This window comes from Saccopteryx leptura, chromosome 4 (genome assembly GCF_036850995.1).
Source record: "Saccopteryx leptura isolate mSacLep1 chromosome 4, mSacLep1_pri_phased_curated, whole genome shotgun sequence".
Taxonomy (NCBI): domain Eukaryota; kingdom Metazoa; phylum Chordata; class Mammalia; order Chiroptera; family Emballonuridae; genus Saccopteryx; species Saccopteryx leptura.
The window spans coordinates 110,313,129-110,340,717 of NC_089506.1; the positions used below are offsets into that span (position 1 = coordinate 110,313,129).

Below are 27,589 nucleotides of genomic sequence, written 5' to 3' on the forward strand. Positions count from 1 at the left end.
CATAAAAGCACACTTGGACTTTATATATTTTTTCTTTAATATTTAACTTAATTATTATAACATATTTCTCAGAAATTTGTATATAGTGCACCTACAATTATTTGTAGGATTTTTTTTTTTTTGTATTTTTCTGAAGCTGGAAATGGGGAGAGACAGTCAGACAGACTCCCGCATGCGCCCGACCAAGATCCACCCGGCACGCCCACCAGGGGTGATGTTCTGCCCCTCCGGGGCGTCGCTCTGCCGAGACCAGAGCCACTGTAGCGCCTGGGGCAGAGGCAAGGAGCCATCCCCAGCGCCCGGGCCAACTTTGCTCCAATGGAGCCTTGGCTGCGGGAGGGGAAGAGAGAGACAGAGAGGAAGGAGGGGGTGGGGGGTGGAGAAGCAAATGGGCGCTTCTCCTATGTGCCCTGGCTGGGAATCGAACCCGGGTCCCTCGCACGCCAGGCCGACGCTCTACCGCTGAGCCAACCGGCCAGGGCCTATTTGTAGGATTTTAAATGCGCCTGACTTCAAAAAGTTTGAGAACCACTGCCATATGGTATCCATTTAATAATGCTTTATAAAGCACCACTTGTTACGAAAGAGTGGATCTTCCTGCAGTGAAGCTATATGTGAAGAATGGATGGAATTTGTATGTCATTTGGGAACTTAGGGAGAAGTACGTTCTGGTCTGCTATAAAAGTTCCTCACTCAAAACAGCTTCCATACAACTAGGCAATGAAAGTGTAGAGAATTTTCAATTTGCTTCACTACTGAAAAGTAAAGGAAAATTTATGAGGTACTAGTGACATTGAGAAGGAGTCGTCTAAGAGAACTGTTTTTTTCATAGGTAACTGGAAACATTTCCAGTTTTTAAAGCGAACAGATGTTTCTTCCTTTGTGATTAGTAAAGGAATGAGTAGGAACAAGTTGGTAGAATTTCTGATGTAGATTTCAAAACACTTTTTTTTGTTTTTTTTATTTTTATTTATTCATTTTAGAGAGGAGAGAGAGAGAGAACAGGGTGGGGGGGGGGAGCAGGAAGAATCAACTCCCATATGTGCCTTGACCAGACAAGTGCAAGGTTTCGAACCAGTGACCTCAGCGTTCCAGGTCGATGCTTTATCCACTGCGCCACCACAGGTCAGGCCGATTTCAAAACATTTTTAATCTACTTGTTAAGTTAGATGTTTTAAAAAGCAGTTGACATTTGTGTTTCTGCTACTTACTCATAAGAATACATTCAACATTCCTAAAATTTACAACAGTTCTGTAGAAGGGAGTGGAATTTGAAATTACTGAGACTGAATATGCTCTGGTGACTTGCATTATTCACTCAGGTAATCTTTATTCTTTAGGTTACAGCTTTCTGTCTTTTTGGTTGTAATTGGCTTTACAGGGGATAAGAATAAACTGTCCTTTCCCCCCCCTAGGAACTGGGTGTGATAAATGTAATTGCAGTACCAAGAAATCCTTCCCAGCTGAGGGAACAGACTACTACAAAGACTGTGGCTTAAGTCTTTGTAAACTTTTTTCCCTTTTTAAATCTTCCAGGGGTCTCCAAACTTTTTACACAGGGGTCCAGTTCACTGTCTCTCAGACCATTGGAGGGCTGCCAAATACAGTGGTCCTCTCACTGACCACCAATGAAAGAGGTGCCCCTTCCAGAAGTGCAGTGGGGGCTGGATAAACGGCCTCAGGGGGCCGCAGTTTGGGGACACCTGAACCATCCATTCAGGGTTGATTGTATTTTACAGGTGTCCACTTTTAGAGTTTTCTTTTTTTCTTTTTTTTTTGCGAGAGAAAGAAGGAGAGATGAGGACCATCAACTCATTGTTACGGCAGTTTAGTTGTTCATTGATTGCATCTCATATGTACCTTGACTGGGGGGCTTCAGTTGTACCAATGACCCCTAGCTCAAGTCAGTGACTTTCGTCTTCAAGCCATTGACCTCTGGGCTCAAGCCTCAAGCCAGCGACTCCATGGTCAAGCTAATAAACCTGCACTCAAGCCGGATGTGCCCGCGCTCAAGTTGGTGACCTCGGGGTTTCGAACGTGGACCTCAGTGTCCCAGGTCAGTGCTCTATCCACTACTGCACCACCACCAGTCAGGCTAGAGTTTTCTTAACTTTGTGATCTCTCAGTTTTCAGGTAGGAATCTGTGGTACTGGGAAAAAATGCACTTCCAAATTGATTTCTACCTTTCATTTTGAGTTTTTAAATCTTAAAAATGTCACTCACTGCCTGGCCTGTGGTGGTGCAGTGCATAAAACGTTGACAAGGAATGCTGAGGACCCCAGTTTGAAACCCTGGGCTCTTTTGACCAAGGCACGTACAAGCAGACAATGAACAAATTAAGGGAAGAAAGCATGAGTTTGTACTTATCACTGCCCCTTCTCTCTCTGTAAAATCAATAAATAACATCTTAAAAAAAAAGTCATACATTCTTTTCACAGACCTAGCACCAGGATAAAATGTTTATCTACAGTTTGTCATCTAGAAATAACTTGATTTGTAAGAGATACAAAATAAATTATTGTAAAAATAAAGAAACAGAAGGAAAGAAAGAATGGCAGACAAGGAGAAAGATCAGTTGGTAAGACCACAGTCATGGCACATTTTGCTAAATTCAACATTGCAATTCTTGCCCAGGAAGTTCTCGGGAAGGGCCACACATAGGGTCATCACATGTTGTTGATAACCAAGAACAGCCCTCCGTAAGGGTTAGGAACTTCATTTCTTTTTCTGTTTGATTATTTGGCCAAATTTTTAATTGAATTTCGTCCCTGAGTTAAGGAATTATACCATAACTATAACAGTAAATGCTGGCGGTTGGAATAGGATCTTACTATATTTTGTTGTCATGAGTAGCTTTCTCTAGCGTTGAATCTCCCCAAGCAAAGAGGATTGTTGCATATTTTGTATAGATGTGGTTCATTACACTCAGAGTTTTATTTCCATTTCAGCAGAGAAGAGAGGGAATCTCAGGAAAATGAGATGTTGGCTGTTAAATGATTCCTTGAGTTGTTGTGTGGCTTGTTGAGGACCCAACAGCTCATGACAGATATTAGAAGAGGCTTATGATTATAAGTCTAGACCTTACTAATCCGAGTTGCTCATGTTGTAAATGTTCTAAACAACAGCACTCAAGGGATGCTGCTTGCTGATGGTGAAGCTTTGTGTCTCTAAAGACCATTAGAAGGATGGCCTTTGGCTCTATCTTTGTTCTTTATGTGCCACACTTTCCTTAGTTAATGGAATGACAAATTAATTGAAAGAAAACACTGTCTTCCAGTATGTCCTATGCTTTCTGCAAAGGTCTTATGGGTTACATTGCAAATAGAACATGCAGATTGTAATACTGATGACCTGAAAAAAATGTTGAAACTCAAGACCAGATTTTTGGCATTGATAAATTAAGGCAGACTAGACAACCTTTTAGAACACTTCTGATAACGCTACATTGTGTGAAAGACATTTTAGGAGGCGGATCAGAAGAAAAAAAGTGTTGGATTGTACTGTGGAGACCTGACAGGAAGTCTTTGACTCCAGCCAAATAGATTGTCCCTGCTTTATGAATGGGCCTCTCAGTAAATGCTTTCTTTGGCAGTTATGATAATTAGGAATTAGAGATAAATTTTAGGGTAGCATATTGTTATTGTTGTTTTACAACAAACTTGTGAAGATGAATTTCATCAAATGTTACTGATTGTGTTAGTGAAAAGTTGAAACAAGTCTACCTTATTATTAACCTCTGTGAAAATGTAATTTGAAATTATAATCTTAGTATAGGTTAGAGCAGGAGTAGTCAACCTTTTTATACCTACCGCACACTTTTGTATCTCTGTTAGTAGTAAAATTTTCTAACCGCCCACCGGTTCCACAGTAATGGTGATTATTTATAAAGTAGGGAAGTAACTTTACTTTATAAAATTCATAAAGCAGAGTTACAGCAAGTTAAAGCATATAATAATAATTACTTACCAAGTACTTTATGTCAAGTTTTCGCTAAGTTTGGCAGAATAAATCTTTATACAACAACTTACTATAGTTAAATCTATCTTTTTATTTATACTTTGGTTGCTTCCCTTCCGCCCACCATGAAAGCTGGAACGCCCACTAGTGGGCGGTGGGGACCAGGTTGACTGCCACTGGGTTAGAGAGCAACAAGAAATGGGGAACCTGTCACATTACCATTCACAGTGTTTGGAGTTAATAATCTCTCTGCTTCCTCCTTTCAGTTGCTGAAATGAGTCTCATTGTTTCCATTTTCATTTTTAGTACCACAGAGTAGTTAAGGGATGGCAGGGCTATGATCATTAGCATTGAATTTTATTTAATTATAATTTAATATGAGGAATAAAAGGAATGTGCAAACTGGAGGCTGTATTTTCCTTTGAGGGCTGAATTATCTGATCTCCCCTGATTGACTTGGGGTAACATATTTACAAGATGTGGTGCACAAAAGCGTGGAAACCAGAACCATGGAATTTTGCTGCCATCTGAAATCATAAAATGTTTATTTACTTAATACATTTGGGATAGATGACCATAGAAACCCCCTACAAATCTGAGATACTGAAAGTGGTAGCAACTTTCAGAGATAAATAAATTATGTATTAATCTGATTAGATGTCTTTGCTAGTTACATGGTAAGTAATATGTAACTTTCCTTGTTTACTCTTCTAAGTTTCATTTTAGATGTTTTTACTTTCTTTTCACAGTTCAGGTCTTAGCAACACTTCTCCTTCCTTCGTCCCCCAACTTTTTTATTTTTGAGTTTTTTAATTAAATTCTTTAATTTATTGTGTTAACATGGATTCAAGTGTCCCACTCATTATAACACCCTCACCCCCACCAACGTTTGATTATAAACAATTTCAAACAGAAATTGAAAGAATAGTACGTTGAACATGCATATATTTACTACCTAGGCTCATTGTTAACATTGTGTTTTATCTGTGTGTGCATTTTTTTGCTGAACAATTTCAGGTAAATTGGGGTAAACAAATTACCCTTTACTTTCTTAAACTTCTAAAAATAAAGACATTCTTTTAAAAATAAGGACATTGTCCTACATAGTCACAATAACATTTCAAAAATACAAAAAGTAACGATAATATTTTTATGACATCTGATACCCAGTCCATAGCTTCCTCTAGTGGTCCCCAACAGTCTGTTATCGCTGCTGCTTTTCCCCCCTGAACTTTGATCCAGTCAGTGTTTGTGCTGTACACTATAATGAATGTTACGGCCCTCAAGTCTCTTACTGTTATTCTAGAGTGTAGAACAGCTCTCACATTTTTCCTATGACAGTGACTGTTGAAATGTCCAGGCAGTTGGCCTTGGAGAATGTCCCACAGTGAGGATGTGTCAGATGCGTTGTTTCTTTTAGGGCCATTCAGTTTTCTCCTGTCTGTATTTCCTATAAACTAGAAGTTAGGCAGAAGGTCTGGAAGTTATTATTTCTTTTAATCTTTTTTTAGGGTAGAGTGGAAGAGATTAAGAAACAACAAGTGAATGCAGTCTTTTCAGGACAAGTTTCCTTAAAACCCAGGCCTTCGTGATACTGAGTAAATTGAGAACAATCATGATTTTATTCAAAGGTAATACTTACACGCCTCTGATTGGAACCTCTTTCTGATTTTAGAAGACCTACGGGGAAGGATAAGCACACCTTCCATCCCTTCCCAGCGGCTCTTCTTTGAGCTTCCCTGACTCCTAGAGTGTGCGCCACCAGGAGAGCCTTTTCACACGCGTGCACCTGTCCAGTGCACTCCCCCTCCTGTCTTGCCCGTGAGATCTGAGAGTGGGAGTGGTGTGGTTTGTCCCAGAGCTTCTGGAAGCCCAACACGATGTTCTTACAGACTAATTATTTCCATTTGGAACTTTCTTCTTCAGCTGGATGGGAAAGGAGTTTTCTGGATCCGTGAATGCATTGTCTCTGTTAGGCAAGTGGGTGTTTTCGGAAGTGCTTGATGGGTTCACCCTCTCTCTCTCACATTTGGTTACTCTTCATCTCAGGTCTTCAGGTGCTCCCAGGTGAAGTGAGAAGGTAGGCATGCATATCAGTGGATGTCCTATTTTCTTAGGAGTTGGTACGTCTTTTCTGACCTTAATTTTCCATTGCCTGCAGCCTTTTTCCCTAGTGCTCTTCCAGCTGCACCCTTAGAAATATGTGGACTCCTTCTTGCTTTCCCAGAGCTCAATATGTCAATTAGACAAAGCTCCTTCCTGCACATATGTTCTGATTGGCTCTATGGCCCTAAAATGTCAAGTATACGTTTTTGTGTATGTGCCCTGCAGCTTAGTCTAAACTGTGCTATAAATCGCAAAGTTACTGAATTGGCGCTCCATGCCAAATGCTGAAAATAATTTTAGGATACAAAAAAACAAAACCAGAAACAACCAGCTTTCATTTGAAAATATTTATTTTATGGGCCGTTGATAAACACGTATATGCACTATTTGTTTTCATAATGAATTTGTTTCTTTCTGCAATTGTAAAAGCAAATCTTTGTTAGTATCTAATTTGTTGGGATGGAAATGAGTCCAGTAGGATTAATATGACTTAATTCTTTGTGACTCCCTTCTGAAAAGGCCTAATGGAATAGAAACGTTCATCAAATTTGAAAAAAAAAGAGAAATATTACTCTGAACATGCGCTTCATAAATAGGAAAGGCTGCTTTCAGCACTTTTAAGTAGCATTTATTCAGCTAGTGCCCCAGAGTAGCCACCAGCTTCCCGAAGGCAATTAAGACCCGAGTCGGGATTTTGGAGGGCTCTTAGTCCAGCAAACCTGATTAGGTGAGACTTCTCAGACCTGGACAGGACCGCAGACAGCCAGCAGAGCAAGCCCCTTGCGGTTAGGCAAATGAGTTATTAACCCCCGGGCCCCCGTGAGAATTTGTATTAAATAAATAAAAGTACTAAAGTTCCTTAGGGTTTTAAGAGACCTGTAAATATATATAAGGGTAGCAATTTAGAGGAGGATGACATTATTTCCAATTTAGAGGAAAACAGGAAAGGCTAACTTGACTTTGGGGCACAGGTCCATGAAGGCAGAAGAATATTTATTTGAGCAGTTGGAGCCTGGAGGGGCAGGTGGGCGGGGCCGGGGCGGGGGGAGGGGCAGGTGGGCGGGGCGGGGGAGGGGCAGGTGGGCGGGGCCGGGCGGGGCGGGGGGGTGGAGAATGAGGGCACACAGTGCAAGTAGTGAGGGACTTTTAGGTAGAAAAAAAGCCACAAACTTGTGGAAGCCAGGGACTCAACAGCACGTTGAGCATGATGGCTGGTCCACATTTTCTGGGCCGAAGCAAGCGTGAAGGGAAGTACGAGTCTGGAAAGGTGCAACTGGGCCAGGTGACAGGGACTTCACAACACACGGAGGAGTTTGGGTTTTACCCCGTAAGTAGGAGGGAATCACCAAAGGTTGTTCAGTTCACGTGACAGACTGGAAAGAGGAGTGATGTATGTGATCAGAGCAGCGGTTCAGAATAATAAAACCGGCCGAAAGGTGAGCGTAGTGAGGAATGCTAAGTACCATTCGTGACACACTTGCCTAAGTACTTAACATTCTCTACAAATTTAATCTCATTTTATAGATAAGCATCTAGACATCAAGGGATTAAGTAAATTATCCACACTGGTGTGATTCTCAAATCCTGTCTCTACTGCTGCGGGAGCCCCGTACCCTTATAAAGGACAGAATGCCTCGTGAGGTGCAGAGCAGCACCCGGCGACTGCTGGTTCTTCCCCCCCTGCCCTTGCCTGCTCTGCATTGGAAAAGGAAAAATCCAGAAGCTTAAAGGATGCAATGGCACAGTGGCATACATCACTGAGGCACTGTCACAAGCACTGCGTTTTCAGGGGCCGTAAGGGCTAACTTGGGGTACAGTCTCCTGAAAACTGCTGCCCATAAGTTTGGCTTCCCTCTGAATAAGGAACACTCCTGTTTTTAACAAAAAATTACCAATCCAAAGTCAGAAGACCATCTTTTTCTGTTAATGTGAGGCCTTAATGGGATAATACACTTTAAAAATTCCTCACACCAATAGAAAAATCTGTAGGGCCTGTGCAACGCAGTACTGCACTCAAAATAAAGACTAAGCCACAGAAGGGACTGCTGGGTGGGAGAGTTTTGCCTGTTCTGATGGTTTTAAAACAAGATTCTGGCCCTGGCTGGTTGGCTCAGCGGTAGAGCGTCGGCCTGGCGTGCGGGGGACCCGGGTTCGATTCCCGGCCAGGGCACATAGGAGAAGCGCCCATTCGCTTCTCCACCCCCCCTTCCTCTCTGTCTCTCTCTTTCCCTCCCGCAGTCAAGACTCCATTGGAGCAAAGATGGCCCGGGCGCTGGGGATGGCTCCTTGGCCTCTGCCCCAGGCGCTAGAGTGGCTCTGGTCACGGCAGAGCGACGCCCCGGAGGGGCAGAGCATCACCCCCTGGTGGGCGTGCCGGGTGGATCTTGGTCGGGCGCATGCGGGAGTCTATCTGACTGTCTCTCCCCGTTTCCAGCTTCAGAAAAATACAAAAAAAAAACAAAACCCCAAACCTTACCCCCCCAAAAACAAGATTCTATTTTTGATCCCAATATCACATGGCACTAGGGAAGCCTGAAAACCAGGGACACTTTTCATCCCGTTCCATTACAGAGTTCAAGACTGACTTCAAGGCAAATACATAGTTAAGTTGCAAATGGCTGAACTCCTCTAATTTCTTAAATTGTAAATATTATTATCCTTGATATTAGCCTATTGAATTGAGTTGAAAATAGAATTATTGTTAGAGCAGTAAAAGAAAACCCAGGCTCCATTCCATTTCCCACATTTGTTCAAAACACCATGTTTTCAGATGTGAAAGTTTACCAATGTATCTTCGAACATTTTTCAACAAGAATTGAAACAAAGATTTTTAAAAAGATTTTTATTTATTGATATTAGATAGAGGAGAGAGAAAAAGAGAGATGGATGGGGAGGAGAGGGAATTATCGACTAGCAATAGTTGTTTCTTGTATGTGTCTTGACTGGGCAAGCTCGGGGTTTTGAACCAGTGACCTGAGCATTCCAGGTCGATGCTTTATCCACTCTGCCACCACAGGTCAGGCGAAACAAAAATGTTTGATTTTTTGCCTGACCAGGCAGTGGCGCAGTGGATAGAGTGTCAGACTGGGACGCGCAGGACCCAGATTTGAGACCCCGAGGTTGCCAGCTTGAGCGCGGGCTCATCTGGTTTGAGCAAGGCTCACCAGCTTGAGCCCAGGGTCGCTGGCTTGAGCAAGGGGTCACTCGGTCTGCTGTAGTCCCCCAGTCAAGGCACATATGAGAAATCAATCAATGGACAACTAAGGAGCCGCAACGAAGAATTGATGTTTCTCATCTCTCTCCCTTCCTGTCTGCTCTGTCCTTATCTGTCCCTTTCTCTGACTCTCTCTGTCTGCCACACACACAAAAAAACCCACCAAAAACAAAAACCAAACAAAAAAATGTTTGATTTTATTTTTGAGATTTTTTTTTTGTTGTTTTTTTGTTTTTCAGACACATTTAGTTAACTGGAACATGCCATTCTTCAAACTTTTCTGCAAATCCCAGTACTTGGTAGCTAAAGAATATTGTCAAGCTGGATAATACAAAGGCAGGAATGAAAAGTCTACTCAGACAGTCACTGAGTCCTGGAGTTAGGAGAAGCCAAAGTGCCCCTCCAGCCCCCTCGCTGTGACCTGCATAAAGCAGTCTCGGTACTGAGGCAGTGTTCTGAGTGAATGCATTTGTTCTGTGGGTTGACCCTCATGGCTAGTTTTTTTTTTTTAATTTTTATTGATTTTAATTTATTGTGTTTACATAGATTCAAGTGTCCCACTGAATATATCTCCCCGCCCCATGTTTCCCTCAACATTCCCTTTTTCCCCCTTCCCTAACGCCTTCCCCCCTTCCCTCCAGGATTTGCTGTCCTGTTCTCTATAACACTGTGTTATGTATATATAAGGTCTACCGGAAAGTTCTGTCCGTTTCTATCACAACAAGTTTCGACACGTAAGCACATTTATTTGGAGCATGTGTGCCTCTCTATTTTTATCACTTAATGTATATATACTGACGTAGCAAATTAACTAAAACAAAGTTGATTCACGTTAGTCTTATGTGTGAAGCGATAGTGTACCCATGGCTACTGATAAAGTTCATTTACGCCACTGTATTGTATACAGATTTCTTTTTTTTTTTTTTTTTTTTTTTTTCATTTTTCTGAAGCTGGAAACAGGGAGAGACAGTCAGACAGACTCCCGCATGCGGCCGACCAGGATCCACCCGGCATGCCCACCATGGGGCGATGCTCTGCCCACCAGGGGGCGATGCTCTGCCCATCCTGGGCGTCGCCATGTTGCGACCAGAGCCACTCTAGCGCCTGAGGCAGAGGCCACAGAGCCATCCCCAGCGCCCGGGCCATCTTTGCTCCAATGGAGCCTTGGCTGCGGGAGGGGAAGAGAGAGACAGAGAGGAAAGCGCGGCGGAGGGGTGGAGAAGCAAATGGGCGCTTCTCCTATGTGCCCTGGCCGGGAATCGAACCCGGGTCTTCCGCACGCTAGGCCGACGCTCTACCGCTGAGCCAACCGGCCAGGGCTTGTATACAGATTTCAACAAGGAAGAAATGCTACAGAAGCATGTAGAAATTTATTGAAAGTGTTTGGTGAAGGAATAATACCAACTATCACTTGTTTTTGTCCTTACAAAATTTTTTGAAGGGCAAAAAATTAAAAAATGAAGAAGATATCAAATCAGCACTGGTTCAATTTTTCGCATCAAAAGATAAAAAAATTTTTCAAAAATGGGATACACAAATTGCCCTCACGCTGGCAAGAAATCATTAATAATAATGGCAATTATATTATTTAATAAAATTTATTGACAGTAAGAAAAATTTGTATTTTGTGTTATTCTAAAAATGGACAGAACTTTCCGGTAGACTTTATATAATCTAATCTAAACTAATCTCTTTTCCTTCTCTGATCCCATCCTCTCATTCCCTTTCCCTCTGTCCGCTTTCCCTCTGGTCCCTTTGATCCGCCTCTGCCTCTATTACGTTCCTCAGTTCACATTGTTCATTGGATTCCTCAAATGAATGAGGTCATATGATATTATTCTTTCTCTGCCTGGCTTATTTCACTTAGCATGATAGTTTCCTGTCCATCCATGTTGTTGCAAAAGGTAAGATTTCCTTTTTTCAGGGCCATGTAGTATTCCATTGTGTATATGTACCACTGCTTTTTAATCCATTCATCTACTGACGGATATTTGGGCTGTTTCCAGATCTTGGCTATTGTAAACAATGCTGCAATAAACATGGGGGTGCATTTCTTCTTTTGTATTAGTGATTTGGTATTCATAGGATATATTCCTAAAAGTGGGATGGCTGGAAAAAAAAAAGAGTGGGATAGCTGGGTCAAAAGGCAGTTTGATTTTTAATTTTTTGAGGAAACTCCATACTGTTTTCCACAGTGGCTGCACCAGTCTGCATTCCCACCAGCAGTGCAGGAGGGTTCCCTTTTCTCCACATCCTCACCAGCACTTACTGTGAGTTGTGTTTTGTTGATGAGCGCCATTCTGACTGGTGTGAGGTGATATCTCATTGTGCTTTTAATTTGCATTTCTCTAATGATTAGTGATGTTGAACATTTTTTCATCTGCCTATTGGCCATCTGTATGTCCTCTCTGCAGAAGTGTATATTAATTTCTTTTGCCCATTTTTTGATTGGATTGTTTATCTTCTGGTGTTGAGTTTTACAAGTTCTTTATAGATTTTGGGTTTTAACCCCTTATCGGACATGTTGGCAAATATGTTCTGTAAAAAGTAAAAAAGACTGCTTTTACTGTGACCCATAAATTTTGAGTTCTTGTATGTTCATTTTCATTTGTTTCAAATAAATTTTTGATTTCTTCCTTGATCTCATTGTTAACCTATTCGTTATTTAATAACATGATATTTAGCCTCCAAGTGTTTGAGTGTTTTTCAGTTTTTCTATTGTAGTTGATTTCTAGTTTCATGCCATTGTGATCAGAGTAGATGTTTGATATGATTTCAATCTTCTTAAATTTATTGAGACTCGTTTTGTGTCCTAACATATTGTCTATCCTAGAGAATGTACCATGAGCACTTGAAAAGAATGTATATTCTGCTTTAGGGTGAAAGGTTCTGAAGATATCTGTTAAATTCAGTTGATCTATGCCAGGGGTCCCCAAACTACGGCCCGCGGGCCGCATGCGGCCCCCTGAGGCCATTTATCCGGCCCCCACTGCACTTCCGGAAGGGGCACCTCTTTCATTGGTGGTCAGTGAGGGGAGCATAGTTCCCATTGAAATACTGGTCAGTTTGTTGATTTAAATTTACTTGTTCTTTATTTTAAATATTGTATTTGTTCCTGTTTTGTTTTTTTACTTTAAAATAAGATATGTGCAGTGTGCATAGGGATTTGTTCATAGTTTTTTTTATAGTCCGGCCCTCCAACGGTCTGAGGGACAGTGAACTGGCCCCCCGTGTAAAAAGTTTGGGGACCCCTGATCTATGCAGTGGTAGTAACCTGGTCCCTACTGCCAACTAGTGGGCGTTCCAACTTTCATGGTGGGCGGTAGCGGAGCAACCACTCTAACTAGGGTTGTTAGGTCCTGAGCTGATGCTCTCTGTATCTGGCCACTGGATGTGCCAGTCCTGGGCCTCCCTGGCTGGAACCTGGTGCAGACCAGTGGGGGTCAGTGCTTTTGACTGGTCTTTAGCAACCTTCTTGGAGCTACAGGCTATCCAGAATTTGTGGCTGCCTCTGCTGGGGCTCAATGCCTTTGTAAATAACAGCTGCATTCCTAGGCTGGCTTTTATCTACTCTTGGCCAGTGGGTTTGGCCTCTCTATCCCTGAGGTGTGGTCTGTCCATTGGCCTGCTGCTGCTGCTGCCTCCTTGGGCACCCGGGCACTAGCTTTGGCAGGCACACAGGCTCGTGGGCCGCAGTGTGGGCTGCCTGGCCAGCCTCTGCCCCCTGCTGCCACCGGGGCCGCCTTGCTGAGCCCACAGCCACCTCCGCAGCCAGGCCCGCCCACCCATTGCAGGGCACTCAGCAGCATGGGGGGGGCAGTGTAGCCCAGACCCCAGCACTCAAAACCTGTGTCCCTGGTGCGCCCCCTGCTTCTGAGCAACTCTTTGCTCTGACTGGAGCAGGAGAACCTCTCTGGTGGTCGCGTAATGCTTCCCTTTGCTGGCGTAGCTTCTCCCAGGAACAGTGGCCATGTTAGGTTTGGGGAGTTACCCAGTACAGGGGTTAGGGTGGCTGTCCCCCTCAGTCTCTCCTGTGCCCCGAGACTACACTCTCTTCTGGGAACTCCAGTCCTCTTGGCGCTCCCTGCTCACTGAGCCCCGGGTAAGTGGCTGTGAACAAGGTTTTCTGTGCGGTCCCTTTAAGATGGAGCCTGGGTCTGAGAGTTCTGTCTCCCTCTCACAAACAGTAACCCGGCTCTTTTTTCAGCTAAATACTGTTCGTACGCCTCCTCTAGTCGTTGAAGTTCTCGGCTGGGCTGAGGACCCACAACTCTCCAGGAAACCCACTCCACCACGAGAGACACTCTGGACCGCTGCTCGCTCCTGGGAACAGGGCAGCCCTTTCCACATCTCCGCCCTTCCTGCCAGTCTCGGTGTGGCTTCTTCAGTGATCCTTGGTTATAGATCCCTCTTAGTTTAGTCCAAAGTTGGTGTTTCAAGATGATTGTTCTTAAATTAAGTTGTAATCCATTTTGGTTCTGGAAGGTGGGGGTTGTAATGTCCGCCTACTTCGTTACCATCTTCTAAACCCTCATGGCTAGTTTTTGTAATCGCTGTGTTGTTTCCGTGTGCACACCTGTGCATTTGCACCATGACCTGTTCGATCCTCTACTCTGCTGGAAACATGATCCAGATAGGCACCATCCTGTAGATGGTGAGACCCTGACATCAGGCCAATTCTGCCTTCTGCCACTATGTCTGGTCCAGGGAACACGGAATTCACCCTGGTGGACCCGTATTTCACTCCCAATCTCTATCAACTTCATTTTTGCCCTTCTGACTTAAGCTTGCTCAGCCTGATTTCATGTGTTCATTGTGGTAGCTTTGGTTCAGTTTGCCCACAGTGATGATAGAAGAAAAAACACTGTATTTTTTGTTAGTTTTTTTTATCATGCATCATTTCCTATATAAAGGTAATTTTAATTTGATATGGCAATATTTAAAAGTATCATTATCAATGAAATATTACAACTTTTTTTTAATTGAGAGGTGGGGAGGCAGAGACAGACTTCCACATGTGCCCCGACTGGGATCCAGGTGACAAGCCCCTGCCAAAGGATGCTCTGCCTGGCTGGGCCGCAGCTCTGTTCCTCCACAGCTGAGCTATTTCAGTGCCTGAGGCCAAGGCCATGGAGCCATCCTTAGCTTCCCAGGCCAACTTTGCTTGAACCATTTGAGCTATGGCTGTGAGAGGGGAAGAGAGATACAAAGAGAGAGAAGGGGAGGGGGAGGGATGGAGAAGCAGAGGGTAGAACACTTCTCCCGCGTGCACTGACTGGGAATCGAACCAGGGACTTCCACACGCCAGGTGGATGCTCTGCTGCTGAGCTAACTGGCCAGGGCCTAAATATTATAACTTTAAATGATGTAGGATTTGGAATGATAGAATTGTATAAATAATAATTAATAATAATAATAAGGGCTAAACCTCATAGAGCATTTACTTTGTGACAGGAACAATTTTAAGTGCGCATATTTGGTTGGCTCATTTGGTTCTCACAAGCCCAGGAGGCAGTAACTGTTATTATCCTCACTGAAGCACGGAGAGCGGGAGCAGCTTGGCCAGGTTCGCACACCCAGTGCGTGGCAGAGCTGCGATTTAAACCCAGGCAGCCTGACGCCAAAAAAACAAGACATTTATTGTCTTTTCCTTTCTTAACTATATAGTCTTACTGCTTGGCACTGTACACTTCCTTCATTTCAGGGGAAAATGCATATTTATCAGTTAAGCAAAATAAACATAAACTAGTAAATTTCCAAGCTAATTAGGGAACTGTTCAAAAAGTATATTTGTTGGCGAGGTTTTTTAAGGAAGTCAGTACTATATAGATGTGGGACCCTTGTTTTCTGAGGAGTACTACTGATTCAAAGAAAAATTTAGTGAAGGGATTCTTACAAACAAATGATTTTTTTTTAACCTCCCTGGAGAAGACCCTTTGACTTAAAGTCACTATCATGCTGCCTCCTTGAGGGAGAGAATGTTCAGGGTCCCAGGACAGGTACCAGGAGCCCTAGGGATTTGGTATAGGGAGAGAGGACTTCTAGCTGAGTTTTGCAGTAGAATTTAATATTTAAAGTTTCTCATTTGGACTTAATGAGTTCATATGACTTCACAAATGACTGCTTCATTTAGCTTTGATGAATAAAGTCACCAAATTATGTAAAATGCTGCAAAATACGGAAAAAGACACTTACCCCTACTTTCAAATTGGTGCCTTCTGGAAACAATATCTCTAGCTCTGAAATGTGAAGACTGAAAGATCAAACAACAAGAGCATCATTTAAGGAACCATGAGTGACTCCGGCTTATGGTACTGTCCAGTCTATATCTATACAAGAGTCTCATAGATAGATATTATACAATTTACGTTTACACTCAATTTACGTTTACACTGTTTTCAGTAATATTGCTTTAACTTCCTCTCACTTTTTAAGCTCTGGGTTTGCTCCTACTGTATTCTAAATTTAATCTTGACCGAGTCACCCTCTTCGGGATGTGTCATGCTTGAACTTGCTTTTCCCACTAGTCCCTGCAGGTTTAAGTTTGTGTCATTCCTGGTCTTCTACACTGTGGTTCTCTCACCTCCCCATACCCTGGAGAGAGCCCTTTTCGTCGTGGCGGACTGGAATGAATGTCCCAGGGGATCGCACCTGTTCTTTCTCCGGGAAAATAAGAGGATGAATAAACCTGGTCCCAGCTGTTGTGAGAAACTGTAGCTTTCCCGGTTGTGCCTCCTTTAAAACTGCCCTACTGGTGAAATGGACTCATGGCCCTCCCTGCAGCCCCGTAACACTTGGGACACAGAGACGTAGGACAGGCAGATGTCAATTAACCTTTGTCGTTCTAGGTTTACTGGCACCCCCCCAGACACGTAGCCAGCTGGGGCCAAGCACCCGTGTTCCACCTACCTTTCTGGCTTAAATGTAATTTTGGATTTCATTTGTTTTCAATTGTGAACTCAGAAAAGAGCATAGATTCGAGCTATAACTCGGGGTGGGTTCCTATGTCATAATTCTGCATTTCTGGAGTGTTTGCAGTTGGTAGAAACTGGCTCAGGAAAAAAAAACACACAAAAAGAACCAGAAAGGCCCTAGGCCTAGAGGGCTTGGCCCAGACAGAGAGTTTTGCCGGCGACTGGCATGGAGCAGAATTGGCCATGTGAAATCAAAGCACAGCTCAACACTCGGTGAATATTATATGTAGGAGAGGGATGTTAAAGGTGGGGAAATAAGTAAGAATGGCAAACATCTTTAAAGTTAAACAATAAATCTTTAATGAGTTAAGATATCCAAAAAGGCTTTTGATAAGTAACCAGTCCGGGGACTTTTAGAAAGCAGAAGTTGTAGAGCAACCTGCTTCCTATTTTGATAACAGGAGAGAAGTTGGAGCTGAGGACTGTGACGGGGGAGGAAGTTGAGACAAGCAAAAACGGTTCCTTTCAAAGAGGGGGCCAAATACACGGTGACAGGAGAGTAAACTGGATGGTGAGCAGTGCCCGTGGAGTAGACAGATGTTGTCTTAGAAATCTGTACACTTGAAACTCATATAAAATTATTAACCAATGTTACCCCAATAAATTTAATTGAAAAGTTTTTTTCTCTGGAAGCACATCTTGAATGCTCATATTTTAAGAAAGATTTTATTTATTGATTTTACAGGGTGAGGGGATGAAAGGCATCAGCTCATACTTGCTTCACTTCAGTTGCTTATCAATTGCTTGTCATATGTGCCTTTACTGGGCAAGCCCAGGGTTTCTAACCAGAGACCTCAGCATTGCAGGTCAATGCCCTATCCACTGTGCCACCACAGGCCAGGCTGGATGCTAATTTTTTTAATTACAAGATAGTGCCAGGCAGGGAATTTTGATCTTTGCCTACAGCTCTGAAGAAATGCTGTGATCCTAATGAACTCCCAGGGTACCTCCGTAGATACCCGTCCTACGGCCCTAAGCATTCTCTACCTCAGAGAGGCAGCCTGATTTGGTGCAATCTGATACAGTCACAATAAACCAGAGCCTTTACTTCTCTAGGGAGATTAGACATCATGTGTTATTTTGCAAGGATCCATATTAGTTGCTTCATGATTGTCATATGTTTTCATTTTTACAGTGGAAGACAGTCGCTGTTGCCATGAATAGTAAATAGGAAAAAAACTGGTCATTTTTTAATCTTGAATTTTATCTTAAGGATATATGGGCATGAAATATTAAGGAGAACAGAGATGTCTTTGTTGGAGTGTGAATGAGTGCCAGTGAGCTCTAACTTGAAGTTTCCTTCAGACGGGACTTTCAGAGCATGAATAGACAAAGCGAGTGCCTTCTGGAGTTGGTGGGAAATTCCGGGGCAGCTGAACGAGCAGCTGGTGATGCATCGAAGTCTTGCCGATGTTGTGGTGGTAGGTGCTGCTAATCAAGGCTGCTAGGTCCACAGTGGTCAGTGATTTGCTTGGTGCTTAGCCTGAAGAATTTGGGGGAGCAAAGGGAGCACTTCTCCCCCCTCCCCAGGAGAAAGTCACTTGTGTGCAGTATAGGCAGCTCAGACCACTTGAATTTTCAAATGGCCTTTAAAAGGGTCACCACTAATATGTTTAAATAGATATCATATTTATTACTGTAAGCATTAACCCCAGGAAAGTTCCTCAGTCAGTTGATACAGTCCATCCTCATTAATTGTCGATTCTGTACTTGTGGGTTCTCCTGCTTGCTAAGATGTATTTGTAACCCCTGAATCCATACTCAGGGTGCTTCTGAGGTCATTTGCTGGTGTGTAGAGCAGTGAAAAATTTCAGCTGCTGGAGGCTGAGCTCAGACAAGGCAATGCTCTGCCTTCTTGTTTCAACTCCCATACTGCAAACAGGCATCCTTTCTTCAGTTCTGACAGTTTTTGCATGTTTGTTCTTTATGTTGGTGATGTCACTGTTTAAAATGCCCCCAAGCACAGTGTGGAAGTACTGTTTCCTGTTCTTAAGGGCAAGAGGGCTGTGATGTGTCCCATGGAGAAAATGCATGTATCAGACAAGCTTCCTATAGGCATGAGTTATAAGTGCTACTTGCCATGCGTGCGATGTTAATGAGTTTACAACACACATCAAATAAGGTGTTTCTAAACAGAAACACACATAAAACATAGTTAGGTATTGATCAGTTGACTAAGACGTGGCCAGAGGTACATAGCAACCTAACCCTGTACCTCTGGTAGCAGAGATTCGGTATTTGCTAATTCAGTGTGGGAGGTAACTCTAGAATACAGTTCCCATAAATAACGAGGACCAACGCTATATGTGGGGATGTCTTTCCTTCCACCCCACCTGTTTTCTCTAAAATTTGAAAGAGAACATAGATCGTCAACCATATTACATCTCCAATAGTGCCAACAGTTCTGGGAACCTTTAGGAGGTTCTTTTTTTTATTAAGATATTTATTTATTTATTTATTTATTTATTTATTTATGTATGTATGTATTTATTTACAAAGACAGAGAGAGTCAGAGAGAGGGATAGATAGGGACAGACAGACAGGAACGGAGAGAGATGAGAAGCACCAATCATCAGTTTTTTGTTGCGACACCTTAGTTGCTCATTGATTGCTTTCTCAAATGTGCCTTGACCGCGGGCCTTCAGCAGACCGAGCAACCCATTGCTCAAGCCAGCGACCTTGGGTCCAAGCTGGTGAGCTTTTGTTCAAACCAGATGAGCTGGTGCTCAAGCTGGCGACCTCGGTGTCTCGAACCTGGGTCTTCCGCATCCCAATCCGACGCTCTATCCACTGCCCCACCGCCTGGTCAGGCATAGGAGGTTCTTGATACCATTTTATAGTTGGTCAATCACTACAAGTGTAGATCTACAGGAGAGGGCAAAAGTAAGTTTACAGTTGTTCGTGTGGGAAGACATGCAGGGCCCTGACCAGTTGGCTCAGTGGTAGAATGTTGGCCTTGCATGTGGATGTCCCAGGTTCGATTCCCAGTCAGGGCACACAGGAGAAGCAACCATCTGCTTCTCTCCCCCTCCCCCTTCTCCTTCTCTCTTTCTTTTTCTCTCTCCCCCCCCCCCCCCTCCCGCAGCCATGGCTCAATTGGTTCAAGTACATTGGCCCCGGATGCTGAGGATGGCTCTGTGGAGCCTCCAACTCAGCTTCTAAAAAATATATAGCTCAGTGTGAGCCTGGCCCCAGATGGGCAGAGCATCAGCCCCAGAGGGGGTTGTCAGGTGAATCCTGATTGGAGCACATGTGGGAGTCTCTCACTCCAGTCTCCCCTCCATTCACTTGGAAAAGAAGAAAAAAAATTAAAAAAAAATATGAAAAAGAAATGCAGGTTGTGATTATTACAGTAACATTATTAACTCAAAAGAATGTCACAGTGCAACTGCAAGCTTCCCTGTCCTGGCCCCTGTATGTTGGTGTGCTGTCCAGAACCACAGACCTAGTCCAAGTGACAGAAGAGTTTAAACTTCACTCACTTCAGAGTAAGTTAGCTCAGTGTACTCGTTCCTCTGCAAGTTCTGCAAACGCCACTTTTCTTTATGTAAAAAGGGCCTCCTGAGCAGCCCCGGGCGGTTTCCTGTGACACACTTGCAGCGGGTGCCCCAGTGCAGTGGACAGCTGATATAAAAATAGACTACACAGGAACTTGCCTGTCTGGGGAAAGAGAGGGTTGCAGATTTATAGATGCTTTTGCATCAGGATGAAGGATACAGGCCCAAGAAAAAAATTCAGTTTCACAAAATTCAAGGGAAAGAGTTGTCTACCTTTCTGTGCTCCCTGGGACTTTGTATGTTGTAGTTGCCCCACTTCCGGCCGCCACTGCCAGAGTTGGGGGTGGGATACGAACAGAACAGCCCTTCTCTGTGTTTTGAGGAAATGCTTTCGTGAGGCTGTTTGGTTAGACAATGCATTAAGGAGTCCGGACTTCCAGGATGGGATTTCTGGCAGGGAAACGTGTGGTGCTGCAGAGCTGGGGTCAGCTTCCACCTGCAGAGTTGTTCTCGGCTTCCACTGCAGGTGTAAAGCCCCAGGCTAAACACTTGAGTTGTGGTCAAGTACACATAAAGTTTACAGTCTTAACCTTTTGTTGTTGTTGTTTGTTTTTTAAAGATTTTATTTATTCAATTTTGAAGGGAGGGAGGAGCAGGAAACATCAACTCATAGTTGCTTCCTGTATGTGCCTGGATCGGGTCGGTGGGGTTTCGAACCAGTGACCTCAGCATTCTAGATTGACACTACCCTCTGCGCTAACTCAGGTCAGGCCAGTCTTAACCATGTTTAAGTGTACAATTCAGTAGTGTTAATATATTCATGTTGGTGTGTAACCAGTCTCCAGTTCTCTTTTATCTTACAAAAACACCAAAACTTTCCCCATTGCACTAACTCCCCATTTGCCCCTCTCCTAGACCCTGGAACTCATTCCAGTTTCTGTCTCTCTAAATTTGACTCCTCTCGGTACTGTAGCATGTAAGTGAAATCACACAGTAGTTTTCTTTTTGTGAATGGCTTATTTCACTGAACATAATGTCTTCAAGGTTCATCCAATTTGTACCATGTGTCAGAATTTCCTTCCTTTTAAAAACTGAATAATATTTCCTTAGCTATATATACATACTACAGTTTGTTTATCTATTCATCTGTTGATGGACACTTGGGTTGCTTCCACCTTTTGGCATCTGTGAATAATGCTGCAATGACTGTAGGTATATAAATATATATTTGACTCTGCTTTCAATTCATTAGGTATACACCCAGAACTAAACTTGCTAGACCACATGGCAGCTCTGTTTTTAACTTTTTGGGGAACCTCCATACTGTTTTCCGTAGCAGCTGCACCATTTTACGTTTCCACCAACAGTGCACAAGGATTCCAGTTTCTTCACATACTTGCCACATGTTATTTGGTGTGAGGTAATAATTCACTGTGGTTTTAATTGCACTTCTCTAATTAGTGATGTTCGGCATCTTATCATGGAGAAACATCTATTTAAGTTCTTTGCCTGTTTTTATTTTTTTATTTGTTTTTTGTGGCAGAGACAGAGTCAGAGAGAGGGACAGAAAGGGACAGACAGACAGGAAGGGAGAGAGATGAGAAATATTAATTCTTCATTGCGGCTCCTTAGTTGTTCATTGATTGATTTCTCATATGTGCCTTGACCGGGGGCTACAGCAGACAGAGTGACCCCTTGCTTGAGCCAGCGACCTTGGGCTCAAGCCTGGTGAGACCTCGAGGTCTCGAACCTGGTTCCTCCACATCCCAGTCTGATGCTTTATCCACTGCGCCATCGCCTGGTCAGGCAAGTTCTTTGCCTGTTTTTAAAATGGGTGGTTTGTGGTTTTATTTGTTGCTGTTGATTTGTAGTTTTTCTTTATATATTCTGGACATTAACATCCCTGATCAGATATATGATTTTTAAAATATCTTCTCTCATATTGTGGGTTGTCTTTTCATTCCGTTGATAGTATTCTTTGATGTGGAAAAAATTTTTGTGTTGATAAAGTATAATTTATCTTTTTTCTTTTTTTTTGGGGGGGGGAGGTTGGTTATTGTGCCTTTGGTATTGTGTCCAAGGCATTATTGCCAAATTCAGTGTCATAAACCTATCCCCCTACATAGGTTAAAAATAAACCAGATAGGACCAGCTTACTTATATTACCTTACCTAACTTTAGAACTATTCCTGCTGCCTAGTAGATGCTCAGTTAAATTTTAATTAATAATTTTTGTTTAATTTTTTCTTTTAATGAATGAATCAGTGACCATGAAGTTATTTCATCTATTATTTGTCATGGAGTCATATATCAGGGTCGAAGATATTTAGGGTACATGTATTAGCCCCCCTTTGTTAACTTCTTAGCTATTTCAAAGACATGAAAATATTTGCTTTAAATATTGAAAGGTAAAACATATAGTAGAGTTAAAAGATTTTTTTGTAAATGTTACCCAGTGTTCAGTGTTGTTGGTTATGTGAAATGTTAAATAAGTTAGTCCCGGCCCTGGCCTGTTGGCTCAGCGGTAGAGCGTCGGCCTGGCGTGCGGGGGACCCGGGTTCGATTCCCGGCCAGGGCACATAGGGGAAGCGCCCATTTGCTTCTCCCCCCCCCCCTTTCTCTCTATCTCTTCCCCTCCCGCAGCCAGGGCTCCATTGGAGCAAAGATGGCCCGGGCGCTGGGGATGGCTCCTTGGCCTCTGCCCCAGGCGCTAGAGTGGCTCTGGTCGGGGCAGAGCGATGCCCCGGATGGGCAGAGCATCGCCCCCTGGTGGGCAGAGCATCGCCCCCTGGTGGGCGTGCCGGGTGGATCCCGGTCGGGTGCATGCAGGAGTCTGACTGTCTCTCCCCATTTCCAATTTTCAGCTTCAGAAAAATACCAAAAAAAAAAAAAAAAAAAAGTCCTTTAAAAGAAAATGATCCTAAAAAAAAAAAAAAATGATCCTGTTTTAGTTTCCCACACCAGGACATTACACAGGGCTAACTGCATGCTCTGCAGTGTACGTTGTCTACTTGGAAGGGCCTTTTAATGTGGAAACATAAACATTTTTAGTCTAGTATGTGTTCAGGGTTTGGAAAGGTGGCTTCCTGTCTTTCAGAACATACTGTTATTTATTTTTTTGGTCTGTGGCTTCTAAACACCTGCCTTTGATATCTATGCGGTGTTTTCAGTAGTTTTCTCAGCTAGTTGGGTTCTTTCATGCCAAGAAACAGAGTTGGGGGTCAAGACCGAACTGTATGGTCAGCCTTTCAGAGGATGTATTTATTTTTATTCATTTTTGTTTGCCTTTTCTTGGGGTCACGTTTTTTTCTTTTTGCTGCTTCCTTTTGCTTTTACTACCCCAAACTGAGTTTACTACTGAACTCAATACAGTGTTTTCCTAGCTTTTAAAATCATGAGCCCCAGTGAGAAATACATTTTGTATTCTGACCAGTTTCTCTCTCTCTCTCTCTCTCTCTCTCTCTCTCTTTCTCTCTCTCACACACACACACACCACACATATACACATCCACACACAACTGAACCTAAAGTATTTGTTGCAGTGCGTCCAGTTCTTGCTAAAGATAAGTGTTTCCATTTCTTTCCATAAAATGCTGATCCCCAAATTGATTTATTTTGTCATGCAGTTTGGCAGACACTGACATTGACATCGTAGAACCTTATTGTTTTGTTCTATTGCAATAATCAACCTTTCTGCTTGTGACCGATCACCGGGTAATGTGTGATTCTGTCAGGATTTCAAAGCGATTTGACTATCGAAATCATGCTAGCTTTGTTTGTGCATTTAGTCTTACCTGTCCAGGAAGCTGCTCCTTGGGAGGTGGGACTCGAAAGGCAGATTAAAACGTCCACAGAAACAGCTTTATCCTTGGAGGCGTGTTCACAAAGGAAGATTCAGCAGGATGGAAACCACATATCAACCCACCCCAGGTCTTAAAAGTTGAGGGTCATGCCCACTCGGAATAGCACACTGTCACTTGCCCCATTGATGCTTTGAGTGGAGGGGCTGTGCTCCCTTTTTTCTTTTGTTCCTTACAACCCTTAGCAGCAGGACTCGCGTGGAGAAAATGCATCAGTCTTGGGTCCGGTAGAGTCTCCTCATTCTCTTTTCTACGGTGCTTTCTCTTCTTCCCCACAGAAAACAGAATTATATACAGCACTGGATAAACTGTGTGGAACGGCCTCACAGGGAACTTATTTGGGAGGTAGAGACTGCCTGTATGTAAAAGCTTATATTTGAGGCAAATTGGGGGAAAAGACTCTTTAAATTAAGGAAAAGTAAAATTACCAAATTTTACAAAATGCCGTAAAGGAGAAAGACTAGGAATGATTACATTGACCATAGGTTGACAGAGGATTTAACAGGTTAAATGCTGTGTCCCCTAAGGTTGGTTCACTGTCCTCTTGCAGTCTGAGGTATTTTTGTGTGTGTGTATGTGTATTTCTGTGTGTGTATTTTTTCTAAAGTGCTAAGCAGGGAGGCAGAGAGACAGATTCCAGCATGCTCCTGACCGGGATCCACCCGGCATGCCCATCTGGGGCATTGCTCTGTTGCAACCGGAGCCATTCTAGTGCCTGAGGTGGAGGCCATGGAGCCATCCTCAGCGCCCAGGCCAACTTTGCTCCAATGGAGCCTTGACTGTGGGAGGGGAAGAGAGAAACAGAGAGGAAGGAGAGTGGGAGGGGTGGAGAAGCAGATGGGTGTTTCTCCTGTGTGCTCTGGCTGGGAATCAAACCTGGGACTTCCACACACCAGGCTGACGCTCTACCGCTGAGCCAACTGGCCAGGGCTGCAATCTGAGTTTTCTTATCCAGTTCTTTTAAGTCCAGAAGGTGGGTCAGCTCCATCTGAAGAATTGCAAAACCCTCAATTCATGAAGACTTTGGTTAGTGAGGCTAACTGGATTTCCCCAGCAGCAGTTAGGTATCTCACTACACAAAGCCCCCAAGCTTAGCTCTGTTGAGTTTTTTTCACCCTGTGACAATCCAGTAGGAACCAGGTGCTTTTTGTAGGTGAGCTGTGAGATGGCTCCAAAGTCACCAGTGCCTGGGACATTATAGCTTAAGCTAGGCTTGCATCCTGCCATTAGTGCTGCTGCCTAAACTCCTGAAATCCAGCTGCTGAGTTTGAAATTTCATCTCCTTCCTTTTTTTATCCAGGAAGAAAGAACCTGTTGGATAAACCTTAGAATTAATAGCCGCTGTATTGTAGTTGGGTGTGTAACATGGATGTTTTTGTGTTTACCAGTTGTCAACTTTGTCACGTAAATGAGAGATCATGGAGCCGCTGTGGTTTAATGGTGACTGCCATGGATGTGAATTGGAAAGGTCAGAATCCGAGTTCTAGCCGGGTAGCCTTGAGGGAGTCATTTATTCCCTGCGAACCTGAGCGGTGTTGGGAAGATGACGTGGCACAGTGTGTTACTGACCCGAGGAGTTTTTGGTTCACATTGAGTAGAGCCTGTATTGTTGGATGAGGGAAGTTTTTGTAGGTGATCTAGTATCTTTGTGTAACTGAGTGCCAGAGAAATTTTAAGTGCGTTTCTACTGTTGATTGTGTCAAAGATAGTGTCAGGACTATCACCCAAGACACGCATCATTAAATCTGGGATGGGGTCTCCATCAGGGTTCAGACCATGGGATTTCCGTTAGTATGCAGTAGATCTGAATCACCTCCCTGCGTCTGTATCCTTACAGAAGAGCTTACTTAACTCCTTGCAGACTTCATCTTCCCTTGAGATGAAATAGAAATAAGAATTATTCTTTTAAACTCATAGGGGTGTGGCGAAGATAAAATGAGATAAATTTATGGAAAGCTCTTTGCACTGTGGCTGGTACCCAGTATGTGCTCAGTGTCATTATCCCTCCCTTCCCTCCCTCCCTCCCTCCCTCCCCCCCCTCCCTCTCTCCCTTCCTTCCTCCCTTCCTCCCTCCCTCTCTCCCTCTCTCCCTGCCTTTCTCCCTCTCTCCCTTCCTTCCTCCCTTCCTCCCTTCCTCCCTCCCTCTCTCCCTCCCTTTCTCCCTCTCTCCCTTCCTATTTCTCAACATGCTTCTCAGAACAGGCCAAAATTCTGTGTGTTCAGAGAACAGGTTGATTGAGTGCCACTGTTTAATACTTTAAAAAATTGTAAATTTAAATAAATTGATTTCTTGCTGAGAAAAAAATGGCTATATTTTTATAATTAAAATGTCTGTCTTTGGCTTTACCTTTTAGATTATTTTGAACCTCTTGCAGTTCCCAAGATCTAGGAAGGACAAGGCTCCCCCTTCTTCATTATACGCATTAAACAGAGAAACGCAGTCTCCTGGTTACTTCTTGGCATGGCAGTGGCATTGTGTTCTGTGCAGGGTGTGTCTGATCTGTGAGGGAGTGACAAAGCGGCACTGTGGACATCGGAGGGACTGGGAACCTTCCAGTTTCCTCCTCCCGACCCTGACTCAAGTCTTCCCTGAAGTCGGCTATCAGTTGCCCTCCCTACCTAACCCAAGTGGGTTGTTCCCAAGGCTGGTGTCCTTGTATGTCTCACCCAAACAAGTAATTGAAGTGGAAAACGGTGGATGCTAATACTGAATGTCATCAGTAAGTTTGAAAATTCTACCTACTATCGGTACCTTAGTCATTTGTCTTGGAATACTTTTTAAGTATTGAAGAATTTTAAGCATTTAGTCTACCTTCACCTTTTTAATCAGATGATTTAATATTCAAAGTACTATGAAAAGAGATTATGTTCTGCCTACCCCAATGCCTTTGTCTCAAATAATAACAGCAAACCCTTTAATTTCAGTGAGATACAGACTTGTTCTTGTGTGTAGGGGGGAGGTTACAGTGACAGTCTCTAAACTCATTTGTCCTTGCTATTGTAGAACTTTCCTTTTAAAATCAGCTTGTTGATGCCAAAGCCCTTTCTCTCAAATTTGTTTTGCTGGCTACAATGAATGTGTTTTCTTGTATTGTAGAAAGCATGGAAGAGGACTGAAAGAATCGGAGGTGGGGTTGCCAGATATAACAAAAGGACAGGACACTCAATTGCAATGGACTTTCATTTAAACAATAAATATATTTTTAGTATAACTACGTCCTATACAACAGTTTAATGTGAATTTCAGGTACACAAGGAAAATATTTTTAGTACTGTATAAGTATGCCCTATTCCAGTGGTTTTCAACTGCTGGTCTGTGGACCAGTGCTGGTCTCCCAGGAATTTCTACTGGTCCACAAAAGAGTTAACCACCCTGATGTTGTACAAAGACCACTGCCCTATGCAATATTTAGGACCTACTTAAACTAAAAAACTGTTCATTCTTTATCTGGAATTCAAATCTAACTGGGAATTCCTCCTTTTATCTAGCCACCCTGATTGGGGTGGGGAGCAGTGAGGAGGGGTCTCTCAGAAGTTCAGGTGGGTTCTTTCCATGCCAAGTGAGCCTGCAGCGTTGGGGGCCTTACAGTGGGTCTGAAGCCCTGTGGTCACACAGGACAGGATGAAGGTGATGGCTGGGGTGACATCATTCTGATGACACACAGTGTGCACCAGTCTCCTGGAAAACTGACCTAATGACCTAATGATGGTGTTAATTTAATGATCAGTTGTCTGCCTTTTTCTTCCCCAGATACTGAATAAGTGTGAGTTAAAGTTGGAGCAGATCGGGTGGATCTTATCTCGCTCTGCCATCAGCCTGTGACTCCTACAAGGTTGATCTTTTCCCCTGTTTCTTCATGACCCAGGTACTGAGATATCTCAGGAAAATCTAGTGGGAATTTGTGAAGTGCTTTGAGCTAGATGAGCTTAGAGTCTAAGTAGTTTCATGTCATTTATCTCATCGTTAACATAATCCGCAGG

At 43.4% G+C, this 27,589-nt stretch overlaps 1 protein-coding gene and 1 non-coding gene across 5 annotated transcripts in view; one reads left to right on the forward strand and one right to left on the reverse strand.

The window, feature by feature from the left end:
* Positions 1 to 27,589, forward strand: part of LRCH1 (leucine rich repeats and calponin homology domain containing 1) — a 216,840-nt gene that overhangs the window by 36,995 nt on the left and 152,256 nt on the right. The gene's annotated exons all lie outside the window — the stretch shown is intronic.
* TRNAA-AGC (transfer RNA alanine (anticodon AGC)) lies at positions 10,522 to 10,597 on the reverse strand. The gene has a single exon. It is a non-coding gene; the product is annotated as a tRNA-Ala (tRNA).